Source organism: Hyla sarda, chromosome 10, assembly GCF_029499605.1.
Source record: "Hyla sarda isolate aHylSar1 chromosome 10, aHylSar1.hap1, whole genome shotgun sequence".
Taxonomy (NCBI): domain Eukaryota; kingdom Metazoa; phylum Chordata; class Amphibia; order Anura; family Hylidae; genus Hyla; species Hyla sarda.
In genome coordinates this window covers 116065681-116082358 of record NC_079198.1, presented here as the reverse complement: position 1 = coordinate 116082358, position 16678 = coordinate 116065681, and the positions used below count along the sequence as shown (strand labels likewise).

Sequence of the window (16678 nt, the reverse complement as noted above, 5' to 3'; positions counted from 1 at the left end):
AACCTTTTCCTCTGGACAGGTTTTGATAAATCTCCCCCATTGTCTCTTTTTTTTCTACAGATTAGCATTACTGCAAGCCCCATAGCCATTTGTAAACAATAGACTAGAGAGGACCCTATCCCCTCAAGGACACAGCCCATTTTGGCCTAAAGGACATTTTCATTTTTGCATTTTTGTCTTTTCCTCCTCACCTTCTAAGAGACATAGGGGGAGATTTATCAAAACCTGTGCAGAGTCAAAGTTACCCAGTTGCCCATAGCAACCAATCAGCTTGCTTCTTACATTCCTAACAAGGCAAAATGAAAGAAGCGATCTGATTGGTTGCTATGGGCAACTGGGCAACTTTGCCTCAGCACAGGTTTTGATAAATCTCCCCCATAACTCTTTTATTTTTCCATCTACAGACCCATATGAGGGCTTGTTTTTTTGTGAGACCAATGTTTTTGGTATTTACATCATTTCGCTATAAAATGTATGGTGAAACCAAATAATTATTTGTGTGGTGAAATTGAATATAAACAGCAATTTTGCAAATTTTGGAGGGTTTCGTTTTGACGCAGTGCACTTGACTGTAAAACTGACCTGTTCTCTTTATTCTTTGGGTGAATACAATAAAAATGATTATCTATCATCGTTCTACTTTTTAAAAATACCATATTTATCGGGGTATACCACGCACCGGCCTATAACACGCACCCTCATTTTACCAAGGATATTTGGGTAAAAAAAGTTTTTTACCCAAATATCCATGGTAAAATGAGGGTGCGTGTGTGCGCGTGTATACCCCGATATACCCCCAGGAAAGGCAGGGGGAGAGAGGCCGTCGCTGCCCGCTTCTCTCCCGCTGCCTTTCCTGGGGTCTAGAGCGCTGCTGTCAGCCCTTCTCACCCCCTGGCTATTGGCACCGCTGCCAGTTCTGTCCCCCTGACTATCGGTGCCGGCGCCCCATTGCCGGCGCCGATAGCCAGGGGGAGAGAAGGGGCAGCGGCACCCATTGCCGGCGCCGCTGCCCCGTTGCCTCCCCCCATCCCCGGTGGCATAATTACCTGGGTCCGCGCTGCTGCAGGCCTCCGGCGCGCGTCCCCGGCGTCGTTGCTATGCACGGCGCGGCGCACTGACGTCATGCGCCGCGCCGTTCAGAACGGGCAGCGGCGCCGATAGCCAGGGGGTGAGAAGGGCCGACAGCAGCGCTCTAGACCCCAGGAAAGGCAGGGGGAGAGAAGCGGGCAGCGACGGCCTCTCTCCCCCTGCCTTTCCTGGGGATGTATCGGCGTATAACACGCACACAGACTTTAGGCTAAAAATTTTAGCCTAAAAAGTGTGTGTTATACCGATAAATACGGTACTCAAACTTTTTTTTTTTTTTTTACAAAATAAGTATGTTTAACATTGCCCTATTTTGACCCTTATAGCCTTCTCATATTTTCATTTATGGGGCTATATGAGGGCTTATTTTTTGCGCCATGATCTGTAGTTTTAATCAGCACCACTTTTGTAGATGTGACTTTTTAATCACTTTGAATACATTTTTTGGGGATGTGATGTGATCAAAAAACAGCAATTTTTTTACTTTCTTTTTTTACATTTAAAGGGTACCTCTCATCAAAAAAACTTTTGATATATTATAGATTAATGTATGTAGAATAAGTTTACAATTGCATGTTATTTAAAAATATGCTTCTTTCTATTTAATTTTCCACTTTGAAGAAATGACCACTAGGGGTCTCCCTATCAGTCCTGGCAGCAAGCATTTCAGACTCACGCTGGAGTCCTAAACACTACAAGCTGCCAGTCTGCTTTGTTCACAAAGGAGAACACTCAGAGCTGCCAGCCTGCTTTGTTCACAGCCTGTTTGGCTGTGAACAAAGCAGGCTGGCAGCTCTGAGTGTTTAGGACTCCAGCATGAGTCAGAAATGCTTGCTGACAGGACTGATCAGGAAAAATACAATAGAAAGAAGCATATTTTTCATTAACATGCTATTGGAAAGTTATTCAACATTCATTCATCTAAAATATATCAAAAGTTTATTTGATGAGAGGTACCCTTTAAGCCACTCATTTAAGGACCATTAACATTATATTTGGAAATGTATGCATGCGGCCATACCAAATATGTTTAATTTTTTTTTACACTTATTGTAAAATAGTAAAAATGGCAGAATTTTTTTTTTGGGGGGGAGGGACATTTTTTTTAAACTATTTTTTTTTTACTATTTATTTTATATTTTATATATCCCCCATAGGGGACTATTTATTGCAATCTGTTGAATGCTAAAACTGTTAATTGCTATGCATAGACATAGCACTGATCAGTATTATCTGCTATCTACTTCTCTGGTCTGGCAGAATGCAGACCAGATGAAGGGATTGCAGGAGCCAGCCAGAAGCTGGTAAATAAAGCTCCGGCAGCCATCTTTATTCATAGGACCCCCCACAATCACGCTTCAACTGGGGATGTGGTGAACGCGAAACCCCGAGACATACACGTACGAACAGAAAAATAAACCTTTTCCTTTGCCACATTTTAAGGTTAAAATTCTAGTGCAACAAATCTGGGCCCATAGGCGGATGGTCTATGACTCATTATGGGTCGTACACTTTCTCCTGAGGCCACGCACTAGGTAATACACAGCAGCCCACCAGATTTTGTGCTTGGTACGAGTTGCGCTTTAGTGAAGCAGAGCCGGGACCAAGCCGGGGCCACGTATGGAAAATCGCGGTGGGTCCCAGTGGTCGGACCCCCATGATCAGCTTCTTATCCCCTATCCTGAGGATAGGGGATAAGTTTTTTTTCCCACTGGACATCTGATAAGTTTTTTTTCCCACTGGACATCTATCATGTTCTTAATTTTCCTTAACAATTTATCAATTTATCATTTCCTTAATAATTTAATCAGGGCCCACACATCAGTTCTGATCTTTGCATAGATCAATAGTACAAGTGAATATAAGAATCTTTGTAATGTATCTTATCGGACAAAAATGTTTTTTTTCCTGTTAAATTAGATATGCGGCAAAAATCTTTTAACTCATCCTGTGCCCGGGCTGCGAAAAAAAAAAAAAAAACTTTAACTCAACTTCCTACGTTCTACTGTTGCGGAGATATCAGCGTCCCATTCCTCTGCTGCTGCTCTTCTTCCTTCTTCTTAGGAACATCACAGTGCTGTCAGCATATAGCTGACTGCAGCGACGTCCCGCCTCGGCCGGTGATAGGCTGAGCTTACTGTCATGTAAGGAGCTGGCCAGAGCTCCTTTAACAAACTTTTTTCCGTCTCCCCCCCTCCTCCTGCTGGTAAAATCAACTCAGCTTTGACAATACAAGTCTACGTAGGGGGTAGGAGGGAGCTCCGCCCACCAGCACTGTGAGAACTACAAATTATAAATGTAGCCTGCAGAGCAAACATTTGCTTAAACATACCATATACAAGTTATATAATGTATACACAGGGCATCTTATCCTAAAGGCACCTGAAATGCTCGAGGCATACCAAGCCCCTGTCTTATACCACACAGACCAAAATTTATTAGCACTTGGTTTCTCAGTTATGTTGCAATACTAATTTTTGGGGGATTACCATCCTATAGTTCTGCATTTTGTTAACTCCAAGCACCAACCTCAAGCTAATTTTTGCAAAAAATATGTGAAACCTCAACCAGCTCTTTCTTCTAACCGGTTAAAGATCTCCGTTTGGAATCAATTAGGGGAAAACTCTTCACGAGCTTCGCCTGTTTGTCTGTGCGGCTATTATGAGCGGAAAGCCACACGCAGCTCAATCCACAGATTAGGTCATAATAAGGTTAGGTTAGCACAACATGGATCCCGCTCAATCCACCCAGACACCCAACAAGTCCGATGACTTATGATGGTAAAGAATACAATGGAATCGTTATAATTCCCCTATAAAAACCCAGCCGTATTTTCATTATTTTTACTCTGACTTCATATTGTTTTCCATTTTTATTTCTGCTAAAATATTCCTTGGAAGAACAAACCTAAAACCTCCACCCAGAAGTAATGTGTCCATGATAAACAGTAGACAGTAGAAGAATGTGGATGTCCTCCCTCTCCGGTGAAGATCTCCTGCGTCTTCCTGATTAAGCGCAATGAGAACATTCCTGATACCAGATACAATATGTAATCATGGGCTTCATCTAATGGTAAGGAGGTGGCTTCTACTAGGTTGTCATATAAATGTTTGCAGATGTTCAGGGCTTGGTAATGACAGCGTAATTACCGCAAGTCAACATTATGTCGAGTCCAGATTATATTCAGGGCTCTAAAAGATTAGTCAGTAACGCTGTCTTATCATAGATCCACAAGACGTGGTTATCAATAACATGATTCAATATTTTACAAGCAAAGATATTGAAGGGGGCCTCATGTGTATTATAGGTATCAGACAGGGTAGAGACCTGCATCAGGATTGGGATCCTGCCGGTACCGCAGAACTCAATAAAAAGCCTGTGGGTGCGCACCGTAATAAGGTTATATCGGGCTGGAGCGGGCACTCACAGAAGAAACAACAGGTCCCGCAAAATCTTGCGCAGTCCTGCAAACCTCTGAAATGTCACAGGGGGCTGATGAAATGGCAGAAGGGGGGATAAAATGGCACAAGAGGGTGATGAAATGGCACAGGGGTACTATCGCTAAAAGCTGTACCAAAATGCTTGCAGTAGTGGGCAGGACTGGACACTCATATTGCGGGAGTGGGCGGTAATGGTAAGATCATAACATAAAAGATCAGCCACCGCAAAAGTGGACCATCAGAAATGGAAGCTCAGAACCAAATTTTAGGGTCCACACCTACTGAGCACCATTTATAATACTAGTGTCTTCTTAGGTGCTTCAGTTTGTGCTTAAAGGGGTACTCCGCCGCACACATCTTATCCCCTATCCAAAGCATAGGGGATAAGATCTTAGATCGCGGGGGTCCTGCCGCTGGGGACCCCTGCGATCTCTGGGCCTGCACCCCTGTCATTTGGATCAGTGCAAATAGGGAGAAAAGTTGACCTTAAATATTGCACCGATCCCAATACAGGAATCCATCCAGTCCTTCCTGTGACCTGTGGGCTTGCACGGGATGCAGCTTCTACATTACCTCGGATGAGGTCACATGCGTATATCTATACGCTCTAGGTGAGCGGCCATCTTATAGACTCCTCGTCTATCCCCATTAGCTGTGGGGTCACTTTCTGTGTTATTAGGGTAACGCACAAGGCTCCTCCCCCTGGGCCTTTTTCTCTTTATACTACCCTGTCATTCGGGTCATGGAGCGAACTCCGCTCCGTGCCCAATGACTGGTGATGCAGGCCGCCACCTTCCTTCCATTCAAGTCTATGGGAGGAGGAGTAACGGCTCTGTACTAGCCATCACGCCCCCTCCCATAGACATGAATGAGGGGGCGTGGCGTGATGTCCCGAACACGGAAGCTGCAATCTTCTTTGTTCCAGATGCCGCAGCTGCCAGCCCGGAGATTGCGGGGGTCCCTAGCGGCGGGACCCCTACGATCTAACATCTTATCCTCTATGCTTTGGATAGGGGATAAGATGTTTACAGCCGAGTACCCCTTTAAGGACCTTTTAGGCACCAAGGCCCTGATACAACTTCTACCTCTATACCCTCTCAGGCTAATGTATGTTTAGTGTCAATAAACGGTATGTACAGTATCTTGTATCTTATCTAATATGTGACCCTTTATTTTGACAGGTAATATCTAGAGATTTGCAGAATTAATTCACTTTTTTTGTATTTCTGCCGGAGACCCCGGTTGTGTTTCCGGAGTGCGTGTGATGTCTCTGGACGGTCATTGGCTTTTATACTATAGAGATTCGGCCGTGGTGAACATTCTGGTAATTGTAATAGTTGATTATGTTTATTTTCCTTCCTTCCTGTTTACAACAATGTAAATATAACGAGGGCAGTCAACAGCATTGGAGACCATCAAGGTCATTGTGTAAATCAGTTAAGGTTCCCATAGAAGCAAGGGATGTAATGCTGTATGGTTAGGATAGATTTGACATTTGTAAGAACATGAAAATTTAGATTTTATTACTCTTGTAGAAATTGAATTGAAATAGAATTTTTTCCAAATTTTTCCACAAAATTCAGCGGATCCGAAACTTTCAAGATTCGTTACGGATGAATCTCTCAAAATGGCGGCTACCACTAGCCCTACACAGCCGTACATCTCCTGCATTGTCCATCATGTTCCATATGGGACGGCCGCTGCTGGACACAAGATGAATATAACATATAAATAAAATAAAATAAAAATTTACATATGAGCAATCAGATATCTCATACACAACTTTATAGAGCAATCGGGGCACTTGCGAGTTGGACCAAATTTATTGGGACCAAATCAAATTTAATTGTCTATTCCAATGTTTCCCAACCAGCCTGCCTCCAGCTGTTGCAAAACTACAACTCCCAGCATGCTGGGAGTTGTAGTTTTGCAACAGCTGGAGGCACCCTGGTTGGAAAACACTGGTCTATTCTAATGAATTGGACCTAAAACCAATTTTGGGAAACTCGCTAATTTCTTATTATAGACTATTTTGCCTGTAGTTAAAGGGGTACTCCGGTGGAAAACTTTTTTTTTTTTTTTTTAATGAACTGGTGCCAGAAAGTTAAACAGATTTGTAAATTATCGATCCGGGGAAAAAAAAGGGGAGGAAAGGTGGGACAGCACTGGTACTAAGTAAAACATGCACCCAAATGTGAATAGGGAGCAGAGTCAAAAAAACAGGTGTCACTAATAGCTTATCCAGCAACTACCTGAAAGGACTAGAGGGAACTAACCTGCCTGTCTTGTGGTGCTCTCGTATGCATAAGTGTATGTCCAATAGTGTTGAGCGGCATAGGCCATATTCGAATTCGCGAATATTCGCGAATATATGGACGAATATTCGTCATATATTCGCGAATATTCGCAAATTCGTTATATTCTCGTTTTATTTTCGCGTGCGCGAAAATACGCGTATGCGAAAATTTACATATGCGATTTTCGTATATGCGAAAATTAACATATGCTAATATTCGCATATGCGAATTTTCGCACGCCAGTCTCACACAGTAGTATTACAGCCTTCTTTACACCACACAAGCTGGAAGCAGAGAGGGGTGATCACTGTGATGTGTACTGTGAAGAAAAAAAACAAAAAAAAACCGAATATTCGTAATTACGAATATACAGCGCTATATTCGCGAAATTCGCGAATTCGCGAATATGCGATATTCGCGAATAATATTCGAATTGCGAATATTCGCGAGCAACACTAATGTCCAATATAGCAACAAAAAGAAACAGAAAGTAATGGAGCACTCACATTATGGACCTGTGATTGAAACCGACTATCCTGCCTCAGGACACAGGTCCATTATGTAGGTGCTCCGTTACTTTCTGTTTCTTCTTGTTGCTAAATTACTTCTATTAACCCCTTAAGGACTCAGCCCATTTTGGCCTTAAGGACTCAGACAATTAAATTTTTACGTTTTCATTTTTTCCTCCTCGCCTTCTAAAAATCATAACTCTTTTATATTTCCATCCACAGACTAGTATGAGGGCTTGTTTTTTGCGCGACCAGTTGTCCTTTGTAATGACATCACTCATTATATCATAAAATGTATGGCGCAACCAAAAAACACTATTTTTGTGGGGAAATTAAAACGAAAAACGCAATTTTGCTAATTTTGGAAGGTTTTGTTTTCACGCCGTACAATTTCTGGTAAAAATGACATGTGTTCTTTATTCTGAGGGTCAATACGATTAAAATGATACCCATTATTATATACTTTTATATTATTGTTGCGCTTAAAAAAAATCACAAACTTTTTAACCAAATTAGTACGTTTATAATCCCTTTATTTTGATGACCTATAACTTTTTTATTTTTCCGTATAAGCGGCGGTATGGGGGCTCATTTTTTGCGCCATGATCTGTAATTTTTTTTGATACCACATTTGCATATAAAAAACTTTTAATACATTTTTTATAATTTTTTTTTTAATAAAATGTATTAAAAAAGTAGGAATTTTGGACATTTTACATTTTTTTTCGTTCACGCCGTTCACCGTACGGGATCATTAACATTTTATTTTAATAGTTCGGACATTTACGCACGCGGCGATACCAAATATGTCTATAAAAAATGTTTTTTACGCTTTTTGGGGGTAAAATAGGAAAAAACGGACGTTTTACTTTTTTATTGGGGGAGGGGATTTTTCACTTTTTTTTTACTTTTACTTTTACATTTTTTTACATTTTTTTTTACACTTGAATAGTCCCCATAGGGGACTATTCATAGCAATACCATGATTGCTAATACTGATCTGTTCTATGTATAGGACATAGAACAGATCAGTATTATCGGTCATCTCCTGCTCTGGTCTGCTCGATCACAGACCAGAGCAGGAGACGCCGGGAGCCGCACGGAGGAAGGTGAGGGGACCTCCGTGCGGCGTTATGAATGATCGGATCCCCGCAGCAGCGCTGCGGGCGATCCGATCGTTCATTTTAATCGCGAACTGCCGCAGATGCCGGGATCTGTATTGATCCCGGCACCTGAGGGGTTAATGGCGGACGCCCGCGAGATTGCGGGCGTCGGCCATTGCCGGCGGGTCCCTGGCTGCGATCAGCAGCCGGGATCAGCCGCGCATGACACGTGCATCGCTCCGATGCCCGCGGTTATGCTTAGGACGTAAATGTACGTCCTGGTGCGTTAAGTACCACCTCACCAGGACGTACATTTACGTCCTGCGTCCTTAAGGGGTTAAAAAATCTTAATCCTTTCAGTACTTTTTAGCGGCTGTATGCTACAGAGGAAAATCTTTATTTTATTAATTTATTTTTAATGTTTTCCACAGTGCTCTCTGCTGATACCTGATGCCTGTATCAGGATCTGTCCAGAGCAGGAGAAAATCCCCATAGCAAACCTCTCCTGCTATGGACAGTTCCTGACACGGACAGAGGTGTCAGCAGAGAGCACTGAGGTCAATACAAAGAAGAAATTCAAAAAGTTAAGAATTTCCTTTGTAGAATACAGCTGCTAAAAAGTACTAAAAGGATTAGGATTTTTTTTAATAGAAGTCATTTACAAGTTTGTTAAACTTTCTGGCACCAGTTCATTTAAAAAAAAAGTTATCCACCGGAGTACCCCTTTATATAGGCTAGCTTCTAAAAAAGCAAGTCTGTGACCACGTTTGTGTTACAATACACATTCATAGGTTCCACTTTAGTGAATCTAATAATATATTTACTGGGGTACTCCGGTGGAAAATCAACTGGTGACAGAAAGTTAAACAGATTTGTAAATTACCTCTATTAAAAAATCTTAATCCTTCCAGTACTTATCAGATGCTGTTTACTACAGAGGAAATTGTGTAATTATTTTCAATCTGACCACAGTGCTCTCTGCTGCCACCTCTGTCTATGTCAGGAACTGCCCAGAGTTGGAGAAAATCCCCATAGCAAACCTCTGCTACTCTGGACAGTTCCTGACATGGACAGAGGTGTCAGCAGAGAGCACTGTGGTCAGACAGAAAAGAAATTCAAAAGGAAATACATCTTCCTTTGGAGCATACAGCAGGTGGTAAGTCCTGGAAGGATTAAGATTTTTAAATAGAAGTAATTTACAAATCTTTTTAACTTCCTGGCACCGGTTGATTTAAAAAAAAAAAAAGAAAAATTCCACTGGAGTACCCCTTTAAAGGAACTGTCCAACCTTTAATCTAAATAGATCCACAAATGTAATTTTGAAAAATGTCTTAACTTATCTACATAATGGTCAGAGTTCATTTCTTCTGATAAAGAGCCAACCCATCCCCCTCTTTGCCATTCTGACAGTGCTTGGCTCCCGCTGATCTCCATTTTCTGGTCCTTGTTTTCAAACATAGAAAATGCCTGCTTGGCCATTAAATGGCTGCAGAAGTAACCCACCTCAGGCAGTATTGGCTGTGTGGGAATTTAATTATATGGAGATAGGTACAAGGAAGTGATCATCTGGGACTGGGCACTGTCAGAACGGCAGTGGTGGGAGATCAGTCAGGGAAGTACACATTTTTAGGGGGTTTTCCGCCTGACCCGGCTGCTTTAAGAAAACAAAATGGCAGACAACCACTTTAAAATGTAATACAATCTGAAGTAAACTCCTAGTTGTAATGTATTTTGTACTGATTTTTTTAATGACTGTATATTATGATATTTTTAAATAAATAAAAACTTTAAGAACAAGAAAACTCCTAGTTGTGACAACAGGCAGTGAGAAGGTCCTAAATCTATGTAGGTTTATTTGGAGCCTGGTCTCCTAAAAACAGAGCACTGACGCTTATCAATATAGATTAGATATAAGGGAAGACACGTCAGCTCACCCCTGATGCTAGAAAAGCCGCAGATCAATGTGAACCAACACCAGGAAATCCAAAATGGTATAGAGAGTCCAGCGCAGGCACTTGTGCAAGTAAAAAGCTTTCCTTTATTCAGAGCCACCACGATACAACAGGATTAAAGTAACGCATTTCAGCCTGAAATTAAATGCGTTACTTTCATCCAGTTGTATCGTGGTGGCTCTGGATGAAGGAAAGCTTTTTATTTGCACAAGTGCCTGCGCTGGACTCTCTATACTATATTAGGTAATAGATTCACAATATATTTTTGACCTTAATATGAATTAAAAAAGTAGACAATCCCTTTAAGAATATATATATATATATATATATATATATATATATATATATATATACTGTTATTAGAGGAGAACTCCAGCGAAAGTAAACTTATCCCCTATCCACAGGATAGTGGATAAATAGCTGATTGCAGGGGGTCCGACTGCTGGGAACCCCTGTGATATCCAGGACTGGACCCCTGCTCTCTCGGTGAGAAGTGTGTGTCATCTACTGGTAGACGACACACCCTCCATTCATTTCTATGAGAGCAGTGATAATGCCCGAGTGCTGTGCTCAGGTCTTTTTGGCGCTGCCATAGAAATGAATGGAGCGTGTGCCACCTGCAGAGCGTCGGGTCCCATCCCGGGGATTGTGAGGGATTCCATCAGTCGTACTCCTGCGATCAGCTACTTATCCCCTATACTGTCGATAGGGGATAAGTTATTTTTGCCAGATTTCTCCTTTAATTTTTTCACAGGAGACTGAAGAAGCTCTTTAAGGAGAACGAGAATCCAGCAGATGCTATTGCCAAATCTTGCATGGACTTCATGTTGGCAAACACCGCACCTTCCATTGAAATGGGGTTCTTTTCAACGATGGTACAGGAGCCATAACTCATTTTGTTTGCAGTATGTCAGTCTAAGATGATGTTCTAGAAGTAGTTGCCATGGCAGTGTTCACACAATAACGTCTTCCCCCATGTCTCTGACTCCACCAGGCAATTCCCTTGAGAAAATCGACAGGGGATGAAGAAGTAAAATCATCCATAGCTTAGTCTGCCGGCTGGAACCATGTGGTCACTTTATTTGATATTGGCCTCACAATGCTAATTAACTTAGTCTTTAAATTGACAAATACCTCGGTTGTAAATCCCTATTCAGCCGAAAGTAAGTTAGGAAATTCCCTCGACTTGTTCTCTCGCACCATGGTTGAGAATGACCCAACAGCCACACAGAGGAATTGTCTCTGAATTTTTAAGGCTCTGGATGTTTGCCCACGTATTAAAAGAGACTTTGCAAACACTCACTAGGTCCTTACACCTGCTCGTTCTTCAGAGTTCCCAGATGTGAATTGCAAATAGATGACAAAGGAGAAAATATAGATCTATATTAGGATGAAGCGGGTTGGCAACATGACCATTACTGAGCAAAATTGGCAGATGATTCCAAGAAAAGGCAGCGTGTGGATGGAGAAAATATTACAGCTTATTAGCCAAATCTTGACTTTCATGGCAGGAATGAGAAATGATGTTATTTTATGGTGTGTGATGGGAGATATATTAATATCTGTAGGATAGTTCAATTTTGTTTGTTAAAGGAACACACCATGTGTGGTGTCCCGGTACTGTACGTGTACTGTACCTTATGTGATAAGTCCCCAAAGTCAGAGTTCCTCCGTACTGATAGGAATAACCCCTAGTCGCCTCTTCCTTCTTTAATTTTATGTATGTATTTTATATATTATATAGTGTAAATGTTGCTTCCAGGACCTTAGGTCACATGCCTAATAATTATGTTGTTCTGCTAAGGTTAACCCCTTCATGACCCAGCCCATTTTCACCTTCAGGACCTGGGCATTTTTTGAACATATGACCACTATTTCTTTAAACATTAATAACTCTGGGATGCTTTTACTTATCATTCTGATTCAGAGATAGTTTTTTCGTGACATATTCTACTTTATGTTATTGGTAAAATTTCACTGATATTTGCATCCTTTCTTGGTAAAAAAAATCGAAAAATTTCATGAAAATTTTGAAAAGTTTGCATTTTTCTAACTTTGAAACTCTCTGCTTGTAAGGAAAATGGATATTCCAAATAAATTACATATTGATTCACATATATAATATGTCTACTTTATGTTTGCATCAAAAAATTTACAAAAATGTAAAATTTTTTTTTACTTTTGGAAGACACCAGAGAGCTTCAAAGTTCCACAGCAATTTTCAAAATCGTACTTTTTCAGGGACCAGTTCAGGTTGGAAGTGGATTTTTAAGGGTCTTCATATTAGAAATACCCCATAAATGACCCCATTATAAAAACTGCACCCCCCAAAGTATTCAAAATGACATTCAGTAAGTGTTTTAACCCTATAGGTGTTTCACAGGAATAGCAGCAAAGTGAAGGAGAAAATTCAAAATCTTCATTTTTTACACTCGCATGTTCTTGTAGACCCAATTTTTGCATTTTTACAAGGGGTAAAAGGAGAGAAATCACCCTAAAATTTGTAACCCAATTTCTCTTGAGTAAGGAAATACCTCATATGTGTATGTAAAGTGTTCGGCGGGCGCAGTAGAGGGCTCACAAGGGAAGGAGCGACAATGGGATTTTGGAGAGTGAGTTTTTCTGAAAGGGTTTTTGGGGGGCATGTCCCATTTAGGAAGCCCCTATGGTGCCAGAACAGTGGACCCCCCCACATGTGACCCCATTTTGGAAACTACACCCCTCATGGAATTTAATAAGGGTTGCAGTGAGCATTTACACCCCACTGGCGTTTGACAGATATTTGAAACAGTGGACTGTGCAAATGAAAAATCTATCATACACCAGTGGGGTGTAAATGCTCACTGCACCCCTTATTAAATTCCATGAGGGGTGTAGTTTCCAAAATGGGGTCACATATGGATATTTATTGTTTTGCGTTTATGTCAGAACCGCTGTAACAATCAGCCACCCCTGTGCAAATCGCCTCAAATGTACATGGTACACTCTCCCTTCTGGGCCTTGTTGTGCGCCCCAGAGCACTTTGCGCCCACATATGGGGTATCTCCGTACTCGGGAGAAATTGCATTACAAATTTTGAGGGTCTTTTTTCCCTTTTACCTCTTGTGAAAATGAAAAGTATGCGGCAACACCAGCATGTCAGTGTAAATTTTTTTTATTTTTATACACTAACATGCTGGTGTAGACCCCAACTTCACCTTTTCATAGGGGGTTAAAGAAGAAAAAGCCCCCCAAAATTTGTAAGGCAATTTCTCCCAAGTACGGAGATACCCCATATGTGTCCCAAAACTGTTGCCCTGAAATACGACAGGGCTCCAAAGTGAAAGAGCGCCTTGCGCATTTGAGGCCTAAATTAGGGATTTGCATAGGGGTGGACATAGGGGTATTGTACGCCAGTGATTCCCAAACAGGGTGTCTCCAGCTGTTGCAAAACTCCCAGCATGCCTGGACAGTCAATGGCTGTCCGGCAATACTGGGAGTTGTTGTTTTGGAAACAGTAGCGTACCAGACGTTTTTCATTTTTATTGGGGAGGGGGGGGGGCTCTGTAGGGGTATGTGTATATGTAGTGTTTTTTACTTTTTATTTTAGGTTAGTGTAAGTGTAGTGTAGTGTTTTTAGGGTACAGTCACATGGGCAGAGGTTCACAGCAAGATTGCCGCTGGGAGTTTGAGCTGCAGCGCAAAATTTGCGCCATCTCAAACTTGCAGCACTCACTGTAAACCTCCGCCCCTGTGAGTGTACCCTGTACATTCACATTGAGGGAGGGGGGGGGGGGCAAACATCCAGCTGTTGCAAAACTACAACTCTGAGCATGCCCTTTCGCTGTCCGTGCATGCTGGGAGTTGTAGTTTTGCAACAGCTGGAGGCACACTGGTTGCGAAACATGGAGTTAAATAACAAACTGGTGTTTCGCAACCAGTGTGCCTTCAGCTGTTGCAAAAACTACAAATCTCAGCATGCAGTTACAGCAGAAGGGCATGCTGGGACTTGAAGTTATGCAACAGCTAGAGGCATACTGCTACAACTCCCAGCATGCCCTTTAGCTGTCCGTGCATGCTGGGGGTTGTAGTTATCTAACAGCTGAAGGCACACTGGTTGCAAAACACTTGAAAGTTTATTACTTAACTTAGTGTTTCCAAACCAGTGTGCCTGCAGTTGTTGCAAAACTACATCTCCCAGTATGACCAGACTGCCCAGGCATGCTGGAAGTTGTAGTTCGGCAATATCTGAAGGATCAGATGTTGCGAACTACAACTTCCAGCATGCTTGGGCAGTCTGGTATGCTGGGAGTTGTAGTTTTGCAACATCTGGAGGTCCACAGTTTGGAGACCACTGTATAATGGTCTCCAATCAGTGCTCTTCCAGATGTTACAGAACTACAACTCCCAGCATGCCTGGACAGACTGAGCATGCTGAGATTTGTAGTTTTGCAACATCTGGAAGAGCACAGATTTGAGACCATTATACAGTGGTCTCCAAACTGTGGACCTCCAGATGTTGCAAAACTGCAACTCCCAGCATGCACAGAAAGCCAAAGGCTGTCTGGGCATGCTGGGAGTTGCAGTTTTGAAACTCCCAGAGGCAGCGGTGAGATCACTTTACGGCGATCTCACTGCTGCCAATGAAGATGCCGCACTGCTGCCGGAAACTCACCGCGGGGACCGCTCGGGACACCGCATGGACGGGTAAGTGATGCCGGGGGACGGGTAAGGGACACTTAGCAGAGTGGTGTGTGTCCCGATCCCCGTGATCGGGACTCACCCACCGCGCTGCTAAGTATTCTGATAGCAAAACGCTGCTATCAGCTAGTCAGATTTGATGGGGGTGGGGGATGAAACCCCCCGTGGTCGCATGGTAAGATGGCTGGCTATCAGTGATAGCCACCATCTTACCGTGCGCTGCGGGATGCCGCAAGTAGCGGCAAAAATGTTCATGACGTACCTGTATGTCATGGGTCGGGAACACCTTCCCACTCATGACGTACAGGTATGTCATAGGTCGGGAAGGGGTTACGGACCTTACAGGTCATGTGCTCATGTCATGTGATGCACCACAATGTTTTGTATTAGGACTGACAGGTCTTGGGGACCAATAAGCTTGAAGCCCGCCCCTTTAGATATAAGGGCGCTGTTATCCAATCCTCTCTCTCTTGGATTCCGGACTAGCAGACAGAGAAGCTCCGTGTAGATCTTCAAGGCAAATCTAGGCCTGAAGCCGCTAACTTCAGCCGAATACAAAACCGTGAGTTCAATCTAACTCAATCCTAATCCTACGTGACTACTGGACCTAAACAATTCCCCTAAATCCAGTGGAACAGCGTAAAGCAAATCCTCCAAGCTTATTCCCTACAAGGTCCCAACCAACCTGTGAGGAGCCTTAAGTCCGGTCCTCTGTAAAGACTGTTACTACGTTTAACCTGCATAAAATCTGCAGTAAAGTTATCTTCAGTTTACTAAAATTCTGGTTGTGGACAATCCTTTATTCCTCCCTATCATTCCTGGGACGGTTGGCGGTAGGATATATACACAGAGAGGACACCGCACCCTGGCGTCACGACAGTTAAGGGTTAATCCAACACCCTTTCATCCCTGCACAGCTACACCCTACCTACCCTACAGCCCCAAGCTACCACACATGCAAAAAAGATATACTGTGTTATGCCTAGTACAGGGCCAGAGGGAAAGGAGCTTGTAGGGTCGCTATCCAAAATATCTGACCTCAGGTCCACGAACTTTACATTGTGGCCATCAACCTCCAAGTTGTACTGAGGAAGGATATTGTACTTCTGACTACTTGACCCAAAGTTTCCAAAATCAATATGTTGCAACAATAAAAAGGGGCTGGAATATTATGTAAAGTGAAGGTCAACAGGTCTACTCATAGTTACCTATAAAATATTCATTAAAGGGGTATTCCAGGAAAAAACTTTTTTTATATATAAACTTGCTCCAGAAAGTTAAAGGGGTACTCCGGTGAAAAACTTTTTTTTATTTTTTTTTTTTAAATCAACTGGTGCCAGAAAGTTAAACAGATTTGTAAATCACTTCTATGAAAAAATCTTAATCCTTCCTGTACTTATTAGCTGCTGAATACTACAGAGGAAATTATTTTCCGTTTGAAACACAGAGCTGTCTGCTGACATCATGAGCACAGTGCTCTCTGCTGACATCTCTGTCCATTTTAGGAACTGTCAAGAGAAAAAGAGCAAACATATGCTGTTATGGACAGTTCCTAAAATGGACAGAGATGTCAGCAGAGAGCACTGTGCTCATGATGTCAGCAGACAGCTC

General features: G+C 42.4%; 1 long non-coding RNA gene across 1 annotated transcript; it reads left to right on the top strand.

Annotated features, from left to right (window-relative positions):
• The first annotated feature begins 3729 nt into the window (after nt 1-3729).
• Nucleotides 3730-11656, top strand: LOC130294389 (uncharacterized). Its single transcript, XR_008848486.1, has 3 exons — nt 3730-4158; nt 5762-5850; nt 11382-11656. It is a non-coding gene; the product is annotated as an uncharacterized LOC130294389 (long non-coding RNA).
• The last annotated feature ends 5022 nt before the right edge of the window (nt 11657-16678 follow it).